We start from the raw sequence: 6,000 nt of genomic DNA, 5'->3' as shown, positions 1-6,000 counted from the left end.
GTTGTGGATAAGGTCCCCATCTTCAAAGTAACTACTTCAAAAGCAATGACACCGCCAGTCAATTGCACACGGTCACAATCGTTTTAGTTGTGTTGTGGTCTCCAACCACTCAACAGTTGGAGACCACAACAATCACATGATTGTAGATCTTTTAAGAGCCACAGCCAGATCAACCTCACGGGTGTTTGTGAAAACCAAGACAGAGCTAAAAGAATTGCTCCCTGTGTCACACAGCATTGTCAGATCGTTACACACCTTATCCATCTTTGGTGGAGTGAGACATCCGTCAGTAATCATTGGACAAACTTTTTCAACATAGAATTTTAATTATGATACAAAAAAAATTTGCTTTCCATGTTGTTTTTGTGTCACCTGAAATCTCAACTGCACACTTTATAGAAATAGGCACCTGTGGTTGGCTCACTAAGGTCTTTTGGCCCATTTTAAATGAGTACACTTGTTCTCAGTATTAAGAACATGACTGACTGCATTAAATTTCACTCTCACACTGTTAGTTTTCTTAGGGCTGAGTAACCTACACCTTGAATTTTCATATCGTTACAGTTTGTTAGTTCTTCAGATAGCTTCGCCCAGCTCAACCTGAGGAGAGCTATAATCAAACAGAAGAAATAAAAACACCTGGTGGCTATACTGGACCTTTAAACGGGCAGCTAATCTACATTGAAAATGTACAGGAGTCTCACTTTGCATGTATTTCTTTTCACTGCAGGAAAAAAAAAATGTGTTAGGAGTTGACTTGCGGGGGTCAGAGTCTCCATCATTTCAGGAAAAAAAACACCTGAATAACAACAGCTGCACTATCTGCCAGTATCTGAGCTCACAGGTACAGTGTGTTCCTCTGTTTATGCACACGTCTCTCCATTTTCTCTGTTTCACACCCCACTCGCACACCAGCCAGATTTCCAAGTATTTATTTGCACATCATGAAGTGTCTGCACTAGAAACGCTGCATTGAAAAGAAGGAATTGATCTCCAAATTCCTGCTCTAGTCTGTTTTTCATTTTGTAAGTGAGGAGTTTAAGCTTTAAATGGACGAGTTACAGATAAGCAACATGAGCTGTTTTGGCTGTCGTCCCAGATATTCTCGTAACAAGTCTCCAGACAACATGAAAAACATGGCAACGTGAAAAAGGGAAGGCATTCTAACAACTTTTTTCTCTTGCGTAGACGGTTCTTTTTGTCGTTTCTTCAGTGTTGCTCACAGTAGTTTCCCATTTTCAAACTGAGCCGCCACCTTATTAGGCAGCTAAATGCAACAATACCGCCGTCAGCATAACTCACCCAGGATTTTCTAAGATTTTTTTTTTTTTACATAACACTTAATTTGCATTACATTAAGGGAAGTTAGAAAAGTTCTCTTTAAAAAAACTAAGTTTACCTAATGGATGAAAATGTAGCTGCACTCGCTCACACACTTGCCAGCTCTCTCCTTGACTCGCATGCATCACACACACACTCTCAAACTCTCAGTTGCGATCAAGCTGCAGCAGTAGTGACCTTGCTATCGTTTACAGCAGCTGCCAGTCCATTGTGTACTGTGGTTCAGCTCAGTTACTCCCCCCTCCTCTCCACCACAACATTCACTCGTGCACACAAACACTGCAAATGGCATCCCAGTTTTAGCCATGCCTCTCTAGCCTCTGCCTAATTATCATGGCACTGAAGCTGTCATAAAAAGCCTATTGTGGCCACGCTGAAGCAAGTCTCTTCACAAAACTCAGAGAGATTGACATTTATTAAGACGGAAACCTGCTCTGGGACTATCACAGCCACCGAGAGAAGAGAAAACGGACATAATGTGGGGAAGAAGACTGCAGATTGCGATGCATTTGTCTATTCAAAATCTAGGTTGCAGAATAACAAGTAAATGATTTATGAAGGCGAGCACTTTTCCACAGCGGCTGAGGATTTGAAGTCGAAGTGAAATGACAACAGGCTCAGGCAGATTGTTGTATTTACTCAGCAGGAATTCTGAGTGTAAACCCAAACTATGCAAAGTGATGACAGATTGGTTGTTGTCATTTATTTCTCCATAGCTTGCATATTAAAAACCTTGCAATCACAATCAGTTACTAAGTACAATAACTCTGCATGGGTTTGTCTTGGTTACACTGGCACAAAAAGACTGACAGCCAACTTAGTATGACAGTATTTACCCATAGTGTTGTATGATTACAAGCTAAGCCTGATGTTAAACATTTTAATTGTAAGTTATTAGGAACAAAAAACAAAGAAAAAAAACCCCAAACTGTTAAACTTTGGATACTTGGCTTAGCTAGGCTTTGAACAAAGTTAGTCTAGAAACTGTTTTAAGCCAAATTTCCAAGTCCTCTTTGAACTATCTGCTACTGTTACCACTAAAAATCCAAAACAGTTGGACTGTGTAACTCAGATCTAAATCACCAAACATCCAAACAAACAAGTACGAACAGTGGAGTTCCACAAGGCCCTATTCTGGGTCCTCTTCTAATCTGACTTCTAATTTGATTTGAAGTTTGGCACGTCTGTATTGCAGTGTTAATGTTTGTTTTCAAATTCCTAGTTTTGCAGTGTTGTGACTGTTAAGGTGTCCTCATGTCCTGATGAGCAACTCCAAATCATTGTTGCTGAAATTTTTTACAAAACCAGTGTTCCTGTAACTGTGCAGTATATGAGGAATACGAATAGGACCAAAACCAGAAGCACTGTCTGCTAACACTTGTTATAAATACATACCAATAAGTACTCATGACTAGGATAAAATTAGCTGAGATTGTATAAATCAAATTTAAAAAGAAAGTAAGCAGAACGTTTATGTCTTTGGTCTATTATGTTAAGTTTATGTGTCTTATTCTCCTTAAATGTTGCACACTAATTATAAACAAATTAATACAACTCGTTCTTAATTTGTAAAGTGACCCTAACATGTGAAATTTTAGGGTTAGGGTTACTTTATTAGACTGTTGTTTTTTCTACAACTGTATACCACATTTAGTAACATACAAAGCTAAACATGCAGGAACCCTGGATTGCCTGTATGTGGAAGTAGAATACATTTTCACAAAATAGAAATCATTTCTCATTTATTTTAAATGAGTTTTCTTGGTTTTAATGGCTCATGCTGCATTTCTTAATTTGAGTCTTGTATTTATTATAAAAGCATTTCAGATTGCCTTTGTGTATGCTATGTCCTTTATAAATAAACTTGCTTTGGCTTGCCTATAAATAAATGTTCATTATGCACCTGTCTATCACAGATTAGTGGCTCAGTCTTTATCCGCCATAATACCTTGCGTCTGACTCGTGGCTATTTTCTTGGGAGGCCCTTTGGCACAAGAGATGCATTTTAGATTACATAGAAGAACTAGCTCGTTAGCATTATTAGTTATATTCACTGAAGCTGACAAGGCTGAGAAAAGTGAAAAACACCTATGAAAAAATAAAAAAATACACAAAACAGTTTGTCACTAAGAAATAAATAGTGCTGCTGAGTGACAGGGGATCTGCATGAAGTGTGGGAAGCAGAAGCACATCTTTTAGTCCAAAAACACTCAGAGTCAAAGATGAATCCGTTTAGATATAGTTGTATAGTCCAAGCTGTACTGCGGCCATTAGGCTCAACACATCCATCATACTGTTGCTGTGTGGGTTTTTTAGCAGCATGCCAACCAGCCTGCTCCCAAACCATCTTCGCTTTTCTGAAGCTCGACTTGCTCAAATTGAAAGAACATTGACCTCGAGTGGGGCGTGACTTCTTGCGACACTGTGGCCATTTTTAATAATGAGCAATGCATGGAAAGTGCTGGATGTGACGTTTGGACAAACAGGCTTGTCACCCCTCCCAAAAAGACTTGAAAGCTATTGTCATGACCTTTAGATGGTAACCACCATAGGAGCGTGGGATTAGAAATAATGAGTCCAGCTGCAGTCATTACCCAAAGGGAAGGGTTGTGGACTGCTGTCAGGGAACAATTCGATCACAAATACAAGCCCTGTATGTAAGTATGCTGTAAATTTAAGTCTGTCAAATCCTAAAATTTACATTGTATTACGTTCTCTCTAACTGGACTAATGTCAGTCTTCTTAATGTAATAATATGTTTCTTTGCCTCTTTGGATCATCCCATTCAAATTCAGTCATTCTGACAAGTTGACAACAAACAACAGACATGCAACAGTCAAAAAGATCAACGTCTTTCATTCTGTTTCTGTTTCCTCATAGACGCATACCCTTCCCTGTCACACCTCCCCCCCTCTCTCCCGGTTAAGGTGTTTACAGTGTGTTTGCCATCCGCAGAGCAGGCTAGTGAGCTTTGCTGCTCCTCTCTGGTCCCCTTCCTCATTTGCCTTTGACAACACTGATAATCCCACAACAAGATCCCCCCATTCAAACCTCCGTCTCCACACACACATTTGCGTGCGCAAGCCCCTCGCACACAAACGCACTCGTGCACACGTACGCTAGGTGCCAACCATCGCCATGGCAACTCCAATCAGCAAAAGCTCTCTTTCCCCTATTACAGCGAAGATATGACAGTTTCCCTCTCCTTCCTTCTGCCCTCCTTGGAATATGATTGTTTCTTCTCTTTCCCCCCCTCTTTTCCTTCCTCCCTCAGTCGCTCTGTCTTTTTCTTTATTTCCTATCACACACACCACTCTGTGTCTCTTCTTCCAGGCTCGTACTCAGTGATACTAATCATCACCACAGTGCAAGAGGATAATATATATATTCAATTCAGATTGTTTTTAATCAGAAAAAAGGTGGGTGCTCGTCTCGGGAGAGTTCAGTTCAAGCCCAAATATTGGCAAGTAAAAGACACTTTTTCTTTCTTGACTGATCCCAATTTAAATCCTCATGTTCCAGTATTAGTTTCGGCCAAAGTCCTATCACATCCGAGGAACACACGATGGAAAAAAAAAAAAGTAGGATTGGTTAGGATCTCTTGAATGTCAGAACCTCTTGGTCTAAATGACTCATCAGATCCCACTCTATGTGCTCCAGATACGCTATCCTACATACATATCACTGTTTTTTGTGCAGTCACATGATTGACAGCTTATTTGGTTTTTATTGAGAGCTCTTTGCTTGGGGTGATTTTAACATCATCTGCCAAATACGAGCCACAAGTCGGCACCAGGGAAATTAAATTTAATGGGAAAACAAGAGTTAAGGGTGTATAGTTGGGGTATTTACCATGTAGCAATCAAAAAGTGTCAGATGAACACTCCCCTCATAAAATTACATAAATTTAACTATCTTGACTATCTTGCTGTACTTATTAATGATAGATACTGCTCTTAAGAGCTGGTGTTATAAGACACTAAACCATAGCACATTTCCAATTAAAATATATGGCTGTGCAGTGTTTTGCTGTAGGTGCTACTGGGTTAAAATAGGTGGAACAACCTGTAATGTGGGAAGCATTTTTGCCCTGCCATAGAGAGGACAGAAGTCCTATTATACAATGAACGTCCTTACAGTGAAGCGAAACAGACCATTAAAAACTATGAAACCTGTCCACCCCACTCTCCGGTTCTCATGCATACTTTTTCTTATCTTCATAACAAACTCCACCGTTTCTCTCTTCCCTATTCGAGCCAACTTCTCAGCCATTCAGCACTCCTACCTACAGATAATATCATCGCCGTTGGGCTATGCACCGTTGAGTTTTCGTAGTATGGCACATTAGCACGTCCTCACTGGATCCACGTGCATGATTTGCGTAGGCAAAGGTGACACAAGCGCACACCAAAGTAGGACCATAAATCCCAAACATGGAGTTGGAGAATGGATTGAAACAAGGTTGTGCTTAATTACAGCTACTAAAATCCTCACTTCTCCCTCCCCCCACTGCTGGCTGTGGCTGTCGAAAGACCAATTTAGGGTCCATTCACATCAAAGACCCCTTAGGACACTTCATGGTACCATTGTTGTTTTGTCTTTGAAAGAGTCAGAGGCGAAAGACAAAGGAGGAGAAAGTATAAGGAAGATAATGTTCAG

The sequence above is a fragment of the Haplochromis burtoni genome, unplaced genomic scaffold (assembly GCF_018398535.1).
Source record: "Haplochromis burtoni strain Fernald_Lab_line unplaced genomic scaffold, NCSU_Asbu1 Contig_40, whole genome shotgun sequence".
Classification (NCBI taxonomy): Eukaryota; Metazoa; Chordata; class Actinopteri; order Cichliformes; family Cichlidae; genus Haplochromis; species Haplochromis burtoni.
Note: the sequence above shows the minus strand (reverse complement) of the source record.